We start from the raw sequence: 15,672 nt of genomic DNA on the forward strand, positions 1-15,672 counted from the left end.
CCAAAACAGTGACTATTTCATGTTATGTTGTCATCTTCCTCTAGGGTTACCATCTGTCTATTCAAATACCCAGCAAAACATTGAAATCCTTGCTTCTCCTTATCTTAGCAAATCAAGTATGCAGGTAAGGTTACTGTTAAGGGGAAAGAAGGAGATTTATTTTTCTTACCCAGAGCATTCTCACAGAAGTCAAAAGGGTATAATTTATCCCAGTTATACTTGGTTTTATGCTTTTGCTTTTTGAAAGAAATAGTTCTCTTCACTGCTCATGCTATTCTAAGTAGTTGTCAAGTAATTTTTTTCAAATGTATCAATTTTCAATATTTGAATTGAAGGGTGAAAATGCTAATTAGATTAATATATTCATGACTGAGACTTAATCTACTTAATGTTTCTTTTATCTTCTAAATTTTCACTTCATCAGCCTGAGAGCAGTCATCTGTAATTATCTGATTACAAAATTTATTTAAGCTGTCAACTCTCATTGAGACTCCATTTTATTTCCATCATAATGTATTTTTTAAAATGAAAGAAACATGGTTCTGTTGCAATGTGATATTATTGCTCAGATATTAAGATGCTAGCAATAATGATCAGATCCATCTTTATAATGCTTGGCACAACTTAGGATATTGTGTATTTTGCCAAGGAAATTTATTTACTATAATGCTTAGAAAATTAAATCCAACCTCCTACTAAATGCTTTTCTAGAACAGGAGATAAGAAAGCATCAATTAACAAGTAAATCCAAAAGGACATAGACAACGAGTACGAATACTATTGGTATTTGAGTCTGGGGGCTAAAAGTTCCAGAACTCCTACAAAAGAAAACAGAAGGCTTTCATATCTTTTTTTCAACTCAGATAAATAATTTTGTATTATACCGTCACATACATCAGCTGTAGGTCACATTCAAAAAGAAAAAGCCTAAGAATATCAGATTAGTCAAATAGTCTGTTTCACATAAGTTTTCTTTTTAACACTGGGCACTACTCTACTTTGCCTAACTTTGATATACTTCACTTAAACTTTCTTGATTCCACTTCCTGGCTGTTGTACATTCCTGATGCTATTATTTTATTTTATTTTTTTTCAAGGATAATTTTCAACAGTGAAAGGGCTCAACAAGCATCTTTCTTTTTGTCATCCTTCCTATAATCTTTCAGAGCAAGAGGTGTAAGTGGATCAAAGATTGGAACTTGAACTAGTATTTCCTGAATGCCCACAATGTGACAAGCACTGTGCTAGGTGTTTTATTTACATTGTTAATCTTTATAAAACCCCTGGATTAGAGAGATGAAATAAATTGCTCAAAACCACATGCCTAGTTTTGAGTAATAGTCCTTATTAAAATATCTGCCTATTGTGATTATGTTTGGAAAAGAAGTCATATAATTTAGAGATACAAAGAGTAATATTTACAAATAAAATGATGTCTAGGATTTGCTTATAATCTGATAGGAAATGTGGTGGGGTAGTGGGTGCAAGTACAGATATAACAAGTTAAGCCATCAGCTGAAGTTGGGTGATGGGGTCATATACATAAGAGCCCATATTTTTTCTGCATTTGTGTATGATAGAACTTTTCCATATTGAAGTTTGTAAAGGTAAGTACAATCTGAAAAGAAGAATCAGGACAAAATGGGTGCAAGGACTGAGGAGAAAAAAGGAGGGTATAAATGTGCATTTGCCTTAGCAATTCAATAACTTTGAGCTATGTTCATTTAGAGCCACTCTTGTAGCATATGCCCTGCCCCAAATAAACTCTATATGCATGGGCAAATAGGCACTTCTATATCTTATTTAAGAAAGAATTGAATTTATTTTCATAGCAATTAAGATCCTAAACTGCTGCTTTTGGTCCTAACCATATTTCTCTGTCTAAAATAAACTATGATCCTAATTCTTACTTAAATAGACCTAGAGACTAATTTATCAAATACTCTAGCCTTTTCTTTTCCTCTTAACTCCATTTAAAGTATTTTTAACTATTTGTTCATTTGTTCATTCTTTTTAACTTCAAAGTGGCAGTAAGAGAATATACAGCTTAAACTAGTCAATTCACAACTTTTGAGCAGCTGTAAAGAGGTTTACTGGTGGTAGTTGGTGTTTTTGATTAATATCATTATCAGTTTCAGTACTAGTTCTGCCTCTCCCCAACTTTCATCTGTCTAAACTAAAAGGGGTAATAGAAAGTCCATCTTAAAACTAAAGGAGTTAAAACACTATCACTATTTTGGAAAACAAAAAACTAAAAACAGTTTGGCATGGTGACTGGTATAAACCAGCCGGCACCTGTCACAGGATGTCCTCACTACCACTCATGCTCTCTGGCTTCAAGGGCAGTCTTGTTGACATTTTTAAAAGCTCCAGAGCTGATAGCTTGCCAGAAAGTACTCCTTAAATAACAGAGGTATGCATGTCTAGGTGTGGACCTTATATACTGGGAAACCTTCAAGGGGCTCTGGGATTCAAGAGTTGGTCAAAGGCATATGATGCTTAGGAATGGAGGCAGAGGTTTCAAATGTAGGCTGTTAGGCAGGGAGTTAGCGAGGCAGGCTAGAATGAAGTTTGAAGGCAGAATGTTTCTTTCAGATGTATTTTACCAGAGTAGAAAATGGGATTGATCTGTACATGGCATATGCTTACACTAACCCACTCCCACAAATATAAAACACAGCGTTAAACATGATTCTCAGGAATGACTTCCAAGTCTGAAACCCCACTCTCAAATGAACTTAGGTTCTTCATCTACATGTTACTATGAAGGTATTGTGTAGATGTAATTAGTGTTCATAATCAAAAGACTTTAAATAAAGATTATCCTACCTAATTTGGATGGGCCTGATTCAATCAATTGAAAGACCTGTGGAGCTGGTTTCCCAGAAGAAATTCTTTTCCACTTGAGGACTGAAACTTCAGCTCATGCCTCAGAGTTCTAGCCTGCTATTCAGATTTCAAGCTTGCCTTCTAGCTAGCCCTCATAATTGTGTAAGTCAATTCCTTGCAAAAAATTCCTTAATATATGCCTCCTGCTGGTCCTGTTTCTCTGGTTGAGCCCTGATATCATGATTGAGCGTATTTCCAAGTCGTATTATGAACAATTTGGACTTTATATTTTAATAATAGCAAATACAATTTTTTTCTGTGTATATAGGAGTGAGTATGTATGGGGAAGGTATACACACATATATATATTCTCTTTTTGACTAGGCCTGCCCTTGGGCTCCCATATCCTTCCTTATAGTGGTGTCCAGTTCTAGCAAGAATCCTCCTAAGTCAGTTTAATGAGAATCCTTCTCCCTCGACATCTGATTGGGTTCTTGATCCTACATTATCCCCAGGTGGTGTGTGATTACCCTGGACTGCTTTCAGTAAGAATCCTGTTGAGTCGATGTAGCAATAATCCCCCTTTCCCCTGATGTTTCTTTGTAATTTTCCATCCACTGATCCTGACAACCTGCTCTTTAGCTATAAATCCCCACTTTTCCTGTTGTATTCAAAGTTGACCCCACCTATTAAAACCTCCACCATAACAGCCCCCTTGAATAAAGTCTGATTTACCATCTTTAACAACTATCAGGAATAATTTTTTCTTTAACACCTCCAGACTCTTTTGATTACATGCTTTTTTTACCATTTGCTCCAGTTTATATATACATGTATATATATAGTTAGATTTTTAAAAATTTATACTGCTATATCATGAATAGAATGTTTTAAACCACAGAAATGGAAAGAAAAACATTGAGATTAAAAAGTAAATACAAATAGGGGTTGTAATTCTTTTCCTGCATCTCAAGTCATCTTGTATTTATCTCATGTTGAGGTAATTTCTTAAATGATTTCCCAATAGATGGTATACAAAGATGATTTCAGGGTTCATACTTAAAAGGCAGAATGGTGCCTGTTTTTAATTTCTATTTTTAAATTCTCAACAAATAAGTTTTTCACTTTAAAATGGAATACTCTGGAACTTCCAAAAGACTCCAAATGAGTGAGCACTAATGACAGTTAATATAGATCAGCCAAATGTGCTCACAATACACTCAGTTGATTTATCACTCTGCTGAACACTGATAACCACAGTAGCAGTCTTCGTACCTGCAGTTTTTAATAGTTTTTATTTAGTCACAGGAGTTTAATTTATATCCTAAATGGACCATTTATTTAAAATAGAAGGCAAAAAAGAAAATACCATTAAAATGCTAAGTAAAAGAAAGCATTATAACTGATAATTCTGCATTTTTGCCTTAGGATGATTTTCATATCCACGAACTTCATATAGTACACCATATAGAACAGTAAGAGGAGAAATCTAGTGATTACATCCAATTCGGCTCTTCATTTATTGAAAATAAAAAGAAGTCATATCTCTGATGTTTCATTTACAAATAACCTAAAACTTTCTCTCATTATTTAGAAACGATACAAAAAATTATAATTTGATTTTTTAAACAAAAATTTAATAATTCCAAAAATCAGTCATAAAAGTAGTTTTTGCTTGGCTTTAATCCTGTAAAGTGTAATTTTTAATCTAGAAATGTAGAACTATTATATATCACAAACCCTGATTTTTCTTACACAAAAGTTTGTATTACAAGTTAAACAGGAAAAAACTTATCAAAAGAGAGAACTTCACTCAGGAAGTTTTAGTGTTTATAGATTAATAATTTTATTTTTGCTAAACACAAAATGATGAAGTATTACTAAATGGACTTACAGAAATAAAAGGAATTCATGCTTCAATAAAGGCAAGGAAACACTACCTTAAACTAAAATAATGTTTCTAAAAAGGGTGAAAATGAACTTCATGATACAATCCTAGTATACAATGTGTGTACCTCTTGAAATTGTTCACTCTTGACATTTGGATTACAAGACTATTTTCCTGTCAAGACAGCAATCAATTACTTCATGTAATATCAACGCTTGGTTTATGTAAGCAGCTGCTACCCGCGCCATTATAGTTACGTACAATTGCTAAATACAGGATACTATTCGAAAACTCTCAAATGGACACTAATATAAAAATCAATGACCATTTTGTCGTAATAGAAAAAAATTTACAAACCAAAAATATAAGTATTCTCTCTAGTACAGTAATTACAACGTCTAGCAGAGCACCGGCCACAGTAGGAAAATGTTTGAAACACTAATATTTATATCTTACATACAGAAAGTCTTTCCAGTTTTCCTATCCTTCGTTTTAATGGTGCTAGTAAGTGAAAGGATAAAAAACACAAAGGAACACATCAGAACCACAGTAAATGTCAGCGTCTATTAAGATTTCAGTAGCAACAACCCTTTAAAGCTACAGTATTTAGGCATTCAGGACTACAAATCAGAGTGCCCTGGGGCGAAGGTGGAGCTACCTTAAAATTGATAACTTTTTAAGCCAATGACACAGCCAAGCCAAAGAGGGCATAAAGGATTGGTTCCTTTGAATACCAACACTGAAGTCATACTTAGAAGTTCTGAGCGTATGTCGGTGTTTCAAGGCCCAATTCTAACTACTATTTCTCACTCGGAGAAGCTTCTTGGTTACCATTTCTCTATCCGAGCCTGGCTCGGTGAAAGTTCCAGCGTCTAAACCCTAAAAGAAACTCACGTTGCCAGTGCCAACCGAAGGACCCAATCGCTCGAAGAAGAGGCAGAACTCGCTTTATTCTTGTCCTTTATTGGCCACGCAGCCAAGAGGCCCAAGATCACAACCAATGAGTCGTTGAAACATCCCTTAACGTAACGTAACGCAACGTAACGTAACGTAAGGGTGGCTGTGTACGGCGCTTACGTAACTGAGTCTACGCAGGCGCAGACATCCTGTTTTTGTCCAATCCGAAGAGAGGTCGGCTCCCGGCAATTCCTCGCGCCTCCCCGCCTCGCCTCTTGCGCTTCCTCTGGGCTGTAGCCCGCCTCTCTGCTGCTGACCAATCTTCTTCATTTTCCTTGGAGCGTTTACCCAATCATAGAGGTAGACGATGCAGTTCCGGTCATCATCTCTGCGCCTTGACTGAGCCTAGATTTCTCTCCCGCGCCGATTTTGGGCTTATAGCTGAGGTACATTTCATAGGGCCGGGCTGGGCGAATCTCCCGGGTGGGCAGCTCTCGACGTGAGGCGGCAGTACTGGTTGAGTCCAGAAAGCCAGAGCCGCTGACCCTCTAGCGCGAAGAGCGTTGGGAATGGGGAGGAGCCGGAGGAGAAACCACGTGTTGGGGCTTCTGGTGTTGGGGTCCGAGTCTTTGTCAAACTCGTTCAGTGTGTTTCCTGAGCGCCTTCCGCGGATTAGGTTGGCGGCATCGCTGTCCCCAGTACTTACTGTGGGTCATTCTCATTGAAAAGCATAGAGCCTTTTGGCATGTTTTGAAGGGAGGGTAGCATTCTTTCCAACCCACCTCCTGGGTTGGTTAATTTTCAAAATTAGGAAGCAGATTTTCATTTGTGGAAAGATGTCATGTGATGTAGTAGAACTGCGAGACCAACTATTGTGTTAAACACTTTATATCTGTTATCTCATTTAAACCACATAGCAATCTAAAGAGGTAGGTACTGTTACTTAAGTCCACGTGTTCTCTTCGGCTTGTCTTTGACAACTTGATGTGGCATTCGGTTTCCATGAACGTAAAATTAAAATGTATTATTTGTAAAATATTGCTCTTGTTTTTTGTCTTGAAGTTATTTTATAAAATAATACAAGTAAATGGATTGTTATTATCGAGGTAAAATCCAGTAGAAAGACATCAGTGTAGGAGCCACCTACTATCCTTTGGGGAAGTTGCCCACTCAGCCTCAGCTTCTTCAAGTGCAGAATTGAAATCAGTACCAGCCTTCTCTACTTCCCAGAGTTGTGAGGATCGAATAAGATAATGGATCTAAAATATAAATTACTGATGTTAACTACATATAACCTTGTGCTTTTCAAATTCTTTCTTGTGGAGGCTAGACCGTCATTTGAACCTAGTGCAGACTATATAACCTTGATAACATACACCCTAGTACCACTTAAGCCTATGTTGTAGCCGCCAGCCCCCCGATAGACACACGGACCACCAGAAACCAGTGAGTTATAGGAAGCACACTCTTTATTCAGCCAGCTGGGTCTGCCAGGGGTATGCAGACCCCAAATTAAGCAGCCCCGAAATGTAGAGGTACAAGGTTTTTAAGCCTTAAATCCCATTCCTCATTCTGTCTTAAACACAAAGGTATATTTTTCTCCTATTCACTACCTGTAAACCCACAGGTCGGGTGTGCAAGCAGGGGTACAGAAGCAGAAAGCTTATTAGAATGTTATATTCCCATGGGTGATAGCCTATGTTCCCATGGGCGATAGCCTATGTTCCTGTGTGCGATAGCCAAGCAGTAATTTTCCAGCCAGCACACCTATGTGTCCCACTTACCATCTTCCCCAGGTTCAAGACAGTATTCCTTGTAAATGCACAAGTCTTGCTTGTCTGGTTTATAGCCTTACCTTTGGCTGCTGTAAATAGCATAAAGCGAAATTAGATCAGCCCACATAACTTTTTGTGAGTTATTTTCGCTCACATATTGTGATCCATGTAGTTTTTGAGTTGTATCTTTGTCCTAACCTAAAATCATGATTTTTTTCTTGCATCTTTTATCAGTTACAAATAGGACTGAAGATAATGCTTACTTTCCTTTTCTCTATGATGCTTTAAAGAATTACTTTTCCCACCATTTCTACATATTTAAGATATTTTCATTTACTTGATAGCAAAAGACTGTAATTGAAAATGAGAATTTCTATATTTCTGAACTGGATTGCTATTCATATTAATTTAGTTCAATATTTTAAGGCCAGTTGTGTGCAAATCACTGCTAAGCTGTTGAGGCTATAGGACTGACCTTTGAACAACACAGGTTTGGATTGAGCCAAGTCACTTATACGCAACCTCCCCCCCCCCCCCCCCCGCAGTGAACACTGTTTTCGATTCACTTCTTATAATAGCCAGTTTACTATAGTCATAGGTATGTGTCCCCCAGAGAAGCATGATCTCAGGTAATGGGGATTGATTATAAGGAAGCCATTCAAGCAACCAAGCAAAGACTGGATTCTATTGCTCTTAAGGCTAGACTTTGCACTAGGCTTCACGGAGAACTGGACTGGTATTTCCTCTTCGTTGATATCCACCAATCCCCTTAGCTAGAAGACAGTAGCTCCGATGACTTCAGTTTGTTGTCATATCTTAAGAAGATAACCCCCTGTTTGCTTTCTCATGTCTGGCTGGAATTCATAATTCTCAGGAAACAGGATCTGATGAGTTGGGTTTGTTATCATCCGGTTGTTGGGATAAGATTGTGAATAAACCCAGCTCCTAGTAGGCATTTGGTATATGATAACTATTCAGTAAAGGTCTCTGCTTTTTGCATGGAGTTGGAAGGGGAAAGGGCAAGAAAAGCACATGTGAGACATTTTTATCAATCATGCATACACTATTTTTTCTCACAGTTCTTTGGCTAGAACTCAGGTAGTCACACTTAAATGGTCCAGTTATATGCCTAGCTGGTGAAGTGCTAGCTGGTAATTAGCAGTCTCTGCTATAATGAACACTACCACTAGCCAGCTGCTTAAGACTTGTCTTCAGCTCTTAATTTACAGCTTTTGGTTTCTGCATCCTCTGAACTCTGTTGGCATCCAAATACCTCTCTAGACAACCCTATTAGACAAAGTCCTTTTTAAGCTGGCTCTATACCTGTGCTGTCATCAAGTCTACAGGAAAAAGCCTCACATCCTTTGTCCTGACAAAATGGGTGTACAGGCCAATAACAGTGCAAAACAGCCATTTCTCCTTGTTCGGTTTGAGCAGGTAGCCAGCCATTGTCTATTAGGCTTTTCCAGGCATAGATCCTATATCAATAGTCTACAGGGGACCAAATCAAGGCCTCTAAGTTTGAGCTACTCATGCATGTTAAAGTAGGAACAGAGAAAAAAATTTCATAGTATTTTCCCACAAACAATTTCCAAAGGAATTCTTTTTTCAGCCTCCACTTTGGTGCTTTTATTCCCTCAAAATGGATGTCAAGCTAATGATTGCAAAACTAGTTTTAGGCCACCTTTGCAAACCCAATGTGGGTGGTCTACCACCTAACTTTGGGATGTGAGGGTATAGTATGCAGTATAGTATAGTATATGCTGCAAAGTTTTTGTTTTTGTACACTTAAAGTGTAGTTTATTAGACTTCTTTGGATGATTAATTATATAACTGATAAAAATTCTCCCAGTAATCCAACTGTAACCTATTTCACTTATTTGTTAAATGTTCCCATTTGATTCACTAACCCTCTCTGTTCCTTGGATGGGGTAGTAATCCAAATGAAATAAATAAGGAGGAATGAACATTTTAAAAAACTCTTTGAAGCTGATACTACCTGGGAAGCTAGCATTTCTCAGTGACTGAAAAATTCCTTAGGTTTCCTCATCATCACACAGAATTATTTGATCGTATAAATTGCCTTATTTGGTTTAGAATAAATTTCAGTGATTGAGATTACTCTAGTTAGAAGTGATTTTTTAAAAAACTCTTGAAAAATAGTACTATTGTTGGGTCACTTTATTTCACATTTTAGCCTTTAAAATTAGATTCATTTAGATTTAATAAATGCAGGTTTTTCTTGGGTTCTGCTGACTTAGCTGGCTTATTCAGCTAGATAAATTGTACATCATAATGAGATTTTTAGCAAAACTTAAAATTTAAGGATTGTAAAACCATTTTTTGTAGTTTACAAATTTTCTGGGCTTGTGATTTTTTTTAAGTTTACCACAGTTGTTTGCCTCTTCAGAAGTTGACTGGACAAAAAAAAAAATGATAAACTTTTTGTCTATCAAGTCTTTTAAGTTAATATTAGTGTTAAGTAATATTAATCTCCAATTTCATTTTGATTTGCTAACAGTACAACTTCATAGGAAAATTAAAAGACACCTCTTTTTCTAAAGACTAAGGCTTGGTGTGCTATTATAATGAAAAGGATTTTCCTGATAATTTACAAGAGATAAGTGACTCCTTATCTCCATTTTCTTTGTAGTCATTCATCCTGATCATTATTACTTTCTATTGGCTTTTTAAAAAAGAATTTCACCATTCTTTGAATTGCAGCAGAGCTAATGGTTAAGAGCACAGATTCTTAAACCAAACCTTTCCTGAATTGAGTATTGGCTTCGATTACTAATTCTGTGACCTTCAGTTGTTCACATGTGACCACTGTGCTTCAATTTTCCATCTGGGAAATGGGATAATTATAAGCACTTCATAGGATGTTATGAGAATTAAATTAGTAAATATTTGTGAGGTGTCAAAACAATGCCTGACAAACACTATTAAATAAATTGGCTCATTGATTTTATTCAATATCATCATGAAGTGTTAATGTGAAATAATAGCTAGAAGAGAAAATGCTCTAGGACCTGTATTTTAAATTTATTGTATCTTATAGCTGATATTTTAAGTCTTTCTTTAAGACTAAATATTTGACCTAGGCAACCAAAATTTGCACTGAATTTCACATCATTGATATTGCTCTCCTTTTAAAAAAACCTTTTTTGGTGTTCAGACTTTTCACATGTATATGCTTTAAATATTTCCAATGTATATTGCTTGATTGATTGTTAGTGATTAATTTCAGTCAGTGCAAATAAGAATTATAATAACACTGCTTTACATTTGAGTGGCCATTTAAAAATGCTTTGTGAAATATGTCCTTTATATCATTTGAGAGTCAGTGTAAGAAAGCATTTAAGAGTGTGGGCTCTTGTATCATATTTGAGTTCGAGTGGAACCCTGCTTTGTATTTGTGAGTCGAATGACCTACTTTTCCTAAGCCTCACTTTCTTATTATAAAATGGGGAAGTAAATGTACCTACTTTATAGGCTGTCCAAAATGTTAAATGAGACATAATGCATATAAAGCGTTTAGAACAGTTCTTGGCCTATAGCAAGAATTCAGTAGATCTTAGATTACTGTTATATCATTGGTGCATGCAAAAGAACCAATAAATAGAGCAAGTGGAAAGATGAGAAAAAACCAAGATTCAGATGGGATCTGTGATTTACTGAACGTCACATGCAAAAGAAAAAGAAAAGCCACTTCTAGTGCAAATCTTTTCCCTTCAATACACTGCCTCCTTTTCTGTGGTAACACTTCTTGAGCTTCCTCATATTGACTTGATCCATCCCATTCCTTTGTTTCCCATTATGTTTCCAGTTCTTGGCTGTTAAGAGTACATTTCTATCTTGGTTTTGATCTAATCAAAGGCCTTCCCTTTCTTCAGGAATCCTTCCTTTAGCTCATTCTCTATTACTTAGACCAAAGTTGTTAGCATGCATCACAGAGATATCTTTTCAAGGAAGATACTGACACAATTTTATAGTGGTTAGTTTTTTTTTTAAGTTGTGATTTTATTGGCGTGTCATTAATTTATATTTAATGTAATGCTGAATTATTTTTATGAAACTATTTTATTCTCTCCAAACTTTTCCCTTTTTTTCCTGAGACTGTAAAATCAAGTTGAAGTTTTTCTGAGGAACTAAGAAAGGAGTTTGAAAATCAAACAAATCCCCTGAGCTATTCTAAAAATAGGAAGAATACAATTTATGAATCATTGGGTTATTTTTGAAAATCTTGAATTATTAAAATGTAGATGTATCCTTGGGCATCGAAAACATGTTTATATTTTGTAAGCACATTTGTAGGAAATTTGAGATAATTTAATCCTGTATTTTTGAAAGAAGAGCATTTTGAACATACCATTTAATTCCGAGATTTAAGTATATAGGACTAGCTATTAAATTACATTCAACCAGCAGGTGTTTATTGAATACTTTCTGTGTATAGTGTAGTGTATAAGTAAGGTGATGTTCCCAAATCCTAATCGTTTCCTTAGTTTCTTCAGTTATAGCCTTTGTGGAGCTTTCTATGACTTTAGGAGGTTGGAGTGAATTAACCTTCTCAAAGCTGTGGTTATGGATGTTTCATCAATGTTGTTACTCATTGATTTATTTCTTATGTAGGAGCTTTACTTTCTCCAGAAAAGGGATAGCCACTTCTAAGGTTTCTTTGTGTGTGTGTGTGTGTGTGTGTGTGTGTGTGTGTGTGTGTGTCTGTCTCTCTCTCTCTGTCTTTTCCTTTGACATTTCCTTTGTCTTCCTCTGTTGAGTCTGTTTTGCATGTGTTTGTATTTTTACACTTCTCTCACAGGAAGTAGGCTTTCATGAGGTAGGCTGGTAGTGGGTTAATATTAGAGAATTAGCACAACTCCTGTCCTTAAGACATTTATACTCTACAGTGAGGAGAAACTAATATAAATATATAAAACATAACAAGAAAAATAACTTCAGTTTATTTAGTATATGATTATTGATGTGTGAATAACATAGTATTTTGGCATTCGGAGGAAGTAGAAACTTAATTTAGACTGGGTTAAGCAAGATTTTATAGTGCTAGTAGCTTTTGAGCTAGATCTTGAAGCACAGATAGGTTCCAGATAGCTCAAGAAAATGATGTAGAATGTTTAGAGAGAATAGCAACCCTTTTTACAGTTCTATTGTGGGAAAAATAATTTTACCCATTAAAATATTGAGAAGTCTGGGGTTGCTATAAAATAGTGTGCAACTTACATGTTCAAACATTTGCAGCTCATGCAGATCAACAATAGAATGTGTATGATACTTTATAAGACTTAAGATTTTATTTTATGTGCATAAGCACTATTTATGAAATCATATATTTGCTTTTCTTTTCCATTTAGTATCATGCTGAATGTCAGTATTTTTAACAACAAATTAGTTTCTAAGAACAAAACTTTTATATGATATTTCTCATGTGGGAAGTAAGATTTTGTCAAGTGTTTCCTATTCTGCTCTGGTCAGGCAAGTAGGACGTTATTACAGTTCCAGAAGAGAGGTAATGAAAAACCAAAGGAGGATAATGGCAGGGCAGCAATGAGGAGACAGATAAGAAAGGTGATTTTCAAAGTAGGATTTATTAGCTTAGTTGAATCTTGTCCTTTGCCTCCATTTAATCAAAGGCGATTCTAGATTTTGAGCCTAGATGACTGAGAAGATTGTGCAGTTAACAGAGATGAAGAATACAGGTATTTGAGTTACATTTTGGATATATTTAATTTGAAGTTTTGGCAATGTGTTCAGAGGTAGGGGTCTAGGCAGACATAAGAGATACAGGATTGGAATTTTGGAGAAAGATCAGGGTTCAGGATTAAATCTAGGAGTTCACATAGAGGTAACAATTCACATAGAGGTTGCCAGGGGAAGAGAGGGAAAGAACAACTAAGAAAAATTCAATTCAATTCATTGTTAATGGTATTAATTTAAATAATTTCTAAGTTAAAGTATCTTTCTGTTTAGAGACTTTGCAATTAAGTTGTGAATGATTTTTTTGCTATTCTATAATTTTTGGACCTGTTGCTAGATGGCAGTAGTAATCAGTGCCAAGGACAAGTCAGGCGATTATTTATTTATTTTTCAATTTATTTATTTATATTTTTTATTATTTATTGGGGTAACATTGGTTAATACAATTACATAATTTTCAGGGGTACATTATAATTTGACATCTATATTCTATTGTGTGATTACCACCCAAAGTCCAGTTTCCTTCAGCTACCATAATTTGATCCCCGTTACCCACTTCACCTTCCCCCTGCCTCCCTGTATTTGACTCCCTTTACCCCGTCTATCTCTCTCCTCCTTCCCACCCCATACCCTCTGGTAACCACTAGTCCATTGTCCATGTCCATGAGTCTCTGTTTGTTCTGTTCATTTGTCACTTTTAGGTTTCTATCCTACATATAAGTGATATCATGTGATTTTCACCTTTTTCTGTCTCACTTATTTCGCCTAGCATGATTATCTCAAGATCTCCATGTTGTCACAAATGGCAGTATTTCATCTCTTCTTATGGCTGAGTAATATTCCATTGTATAGATGTACCACAGCTTCTGTATCCAATCATGTATTGTAGGACACTTCAGTTGCTTCCATGTCCTGGCCACTGTGAATAGTGCTGCTATGAGCATCAGTGTGAAAACATCTTTTCGGATATGGGTTTTCAAGTCTTTGGGGTAAATGCCTAGTAGAGGGATTGCTGGATCATATGGTAGATCAATTCTTAGTGTTTTGAGGAACCTCCATACTGTTTTCCACTGTACCAATTTGCAATCCCACCAGCAGTGTATGAGGGTTCCTTTTTCTCCGCATCCTCTCCAACATTTGTTATTGCTTGTCCTGCTGATTATAGCTATTCTAACAGGTGTGAGATGGTATCTCATTGTGGTTTTGCTTTGCATTTCCCTAATAGCTAGCGATGTTGAGCATATATTTGTTGGCCATTTGTATGTCCTCTAGGGAGAAGTGTCTGTTCAGGCCCTTATCAGAGGTGTTGCTTGCAAATATATTTCCCCATTCAGATATTTGTCTCTTTACCTCTTTGGTGATTTCTTTTGCTGAACAGAAGCTTTTTAGTTTAATGTAGTCCCATTCATTTATTTTTGCTTTTACTTCCCTTGCCTTTGAGGTCAAATTCATAAAATCCTCTTTAAGTCCAAGGTCTTTGAGTTTGGTTCCTTTGTTTTCTTCTATGCATTTTATTGTCTCATGTCTTATAGGCAGGTCCCTTAATCCATTTTGAGTTAATTTTGGTGTGTGGTGATAGACAATAGTCTAGTTTCATTCTTTTGCAGGTGGTCAGGCAATTATTTAAAGAGAGTTTGATAGCTGAAGCCTAAGCTAAGCATTTTCATATGTTTAGTAAAGTTACAATCGACAGTACAATATTTTTAGTTCTCTTTAATCACATCAGATCTGTAAAGTAAGTGTGAAAAATTTTTCCTCTTAATATCCGGCTTTTGCAGGATGGTTCAAGAGTTATGTTTTTGTTGGTTATTTCTCTAATATCAGAATCTTTCACTAGGTTCAGAAGAGAGGAAATGAGTTTAGAACATAACTAGATTCTGATCTTCCCACGATATGGCATAAAGTGGTTAAGAGAGCTAGACTGTCCTGCTGTATCTTTACATGAGTATAAAGCTATATTTATGTTTAAGGGTTTTATCACTGTTTTGATTTCTATTTCAGCAGATCCCTTTTGAATATTCAGATTTAGAGTATTTAATAGTAAATCTACTTCAAAATATAAATTATCTTTAATTATCAATTTGTAAATATTTATAAAATATTATCTTGTTATATGAGAGATACGTTGACATGATTATAAGCTATCCAGTGCCAGGAAGCCTCATTCTACCTTAATATTATTTCAATCACTAGTTAACAGTGGTAATTTAAAGAATTGTTAATGTGTTAAAGCATCTTTCTGTTTGGTGATATTTGGGAGGAACATTTTGTTCTGTGAATTCACCTTGGAAGTATCTAATCTGCCTGTCGTGTGTGTATATATCTGTTATCATGGTTAACAGCATGGGATATATGTATATAACTTATTGGAATTTATGTCTAATAGTTTTTTCTGCAGGTTTGTCGTTCGACACTATTGGATTCATTCTGAGTATTTAATTTGTAGTAATTAACTTATTCCTTATAACAACCCTGTGAAGTTGGTACTGTTATCCCGTTTAAAGGAAAGGAAGCTGAAACACAAAGCCAGTGAAGCCAGGATGTGAACCCTAATAGTTTGACTATATA

At 35.8% G+C, this 15,672-nt stretch overlaps 1 protein-coding gene across 2 annotated transcripts in view; it reads left to right on the forward strand.

Moving 5' to 3' along the window:
• Positions 1–5,851: 5,851 nt before the first annotated feature.
• WDR89 (WD repeat domain 89) overlaps positions 5,852–15,672 on the forward strand; it is a 32,244-nt gene continuing 22,423 nt past the window's right edge. Inside the window, exon 1 of one of the 2 annotated variants that reach the window (XM_011384589.2) lies at positions 5,852–6,060. The gene's annotated coding sequence lies outside the window, so the exon portion shown is untranslated. The remainder of the gene's footprint in view (positions 6,061–15,672) is intronic. The other variant, XM_011384593.2, reaches the window with a different exon arrangement.

Source organism: Pteropus vampyrus, unplaced genomic scaffold, assembly GCF_000151845.1.
Source record: "Pteropus vampyrus isolate Shadow unplaced genomic scaffold, Pvam_2.0 Scaffold15, whole genome shotgun sequence".
NCBI lineage: Eukaryota > Metazoa > Chordata > Mammalia > Chiroptera > Pteropodidae > Pteropus > Pteropus vampyrus.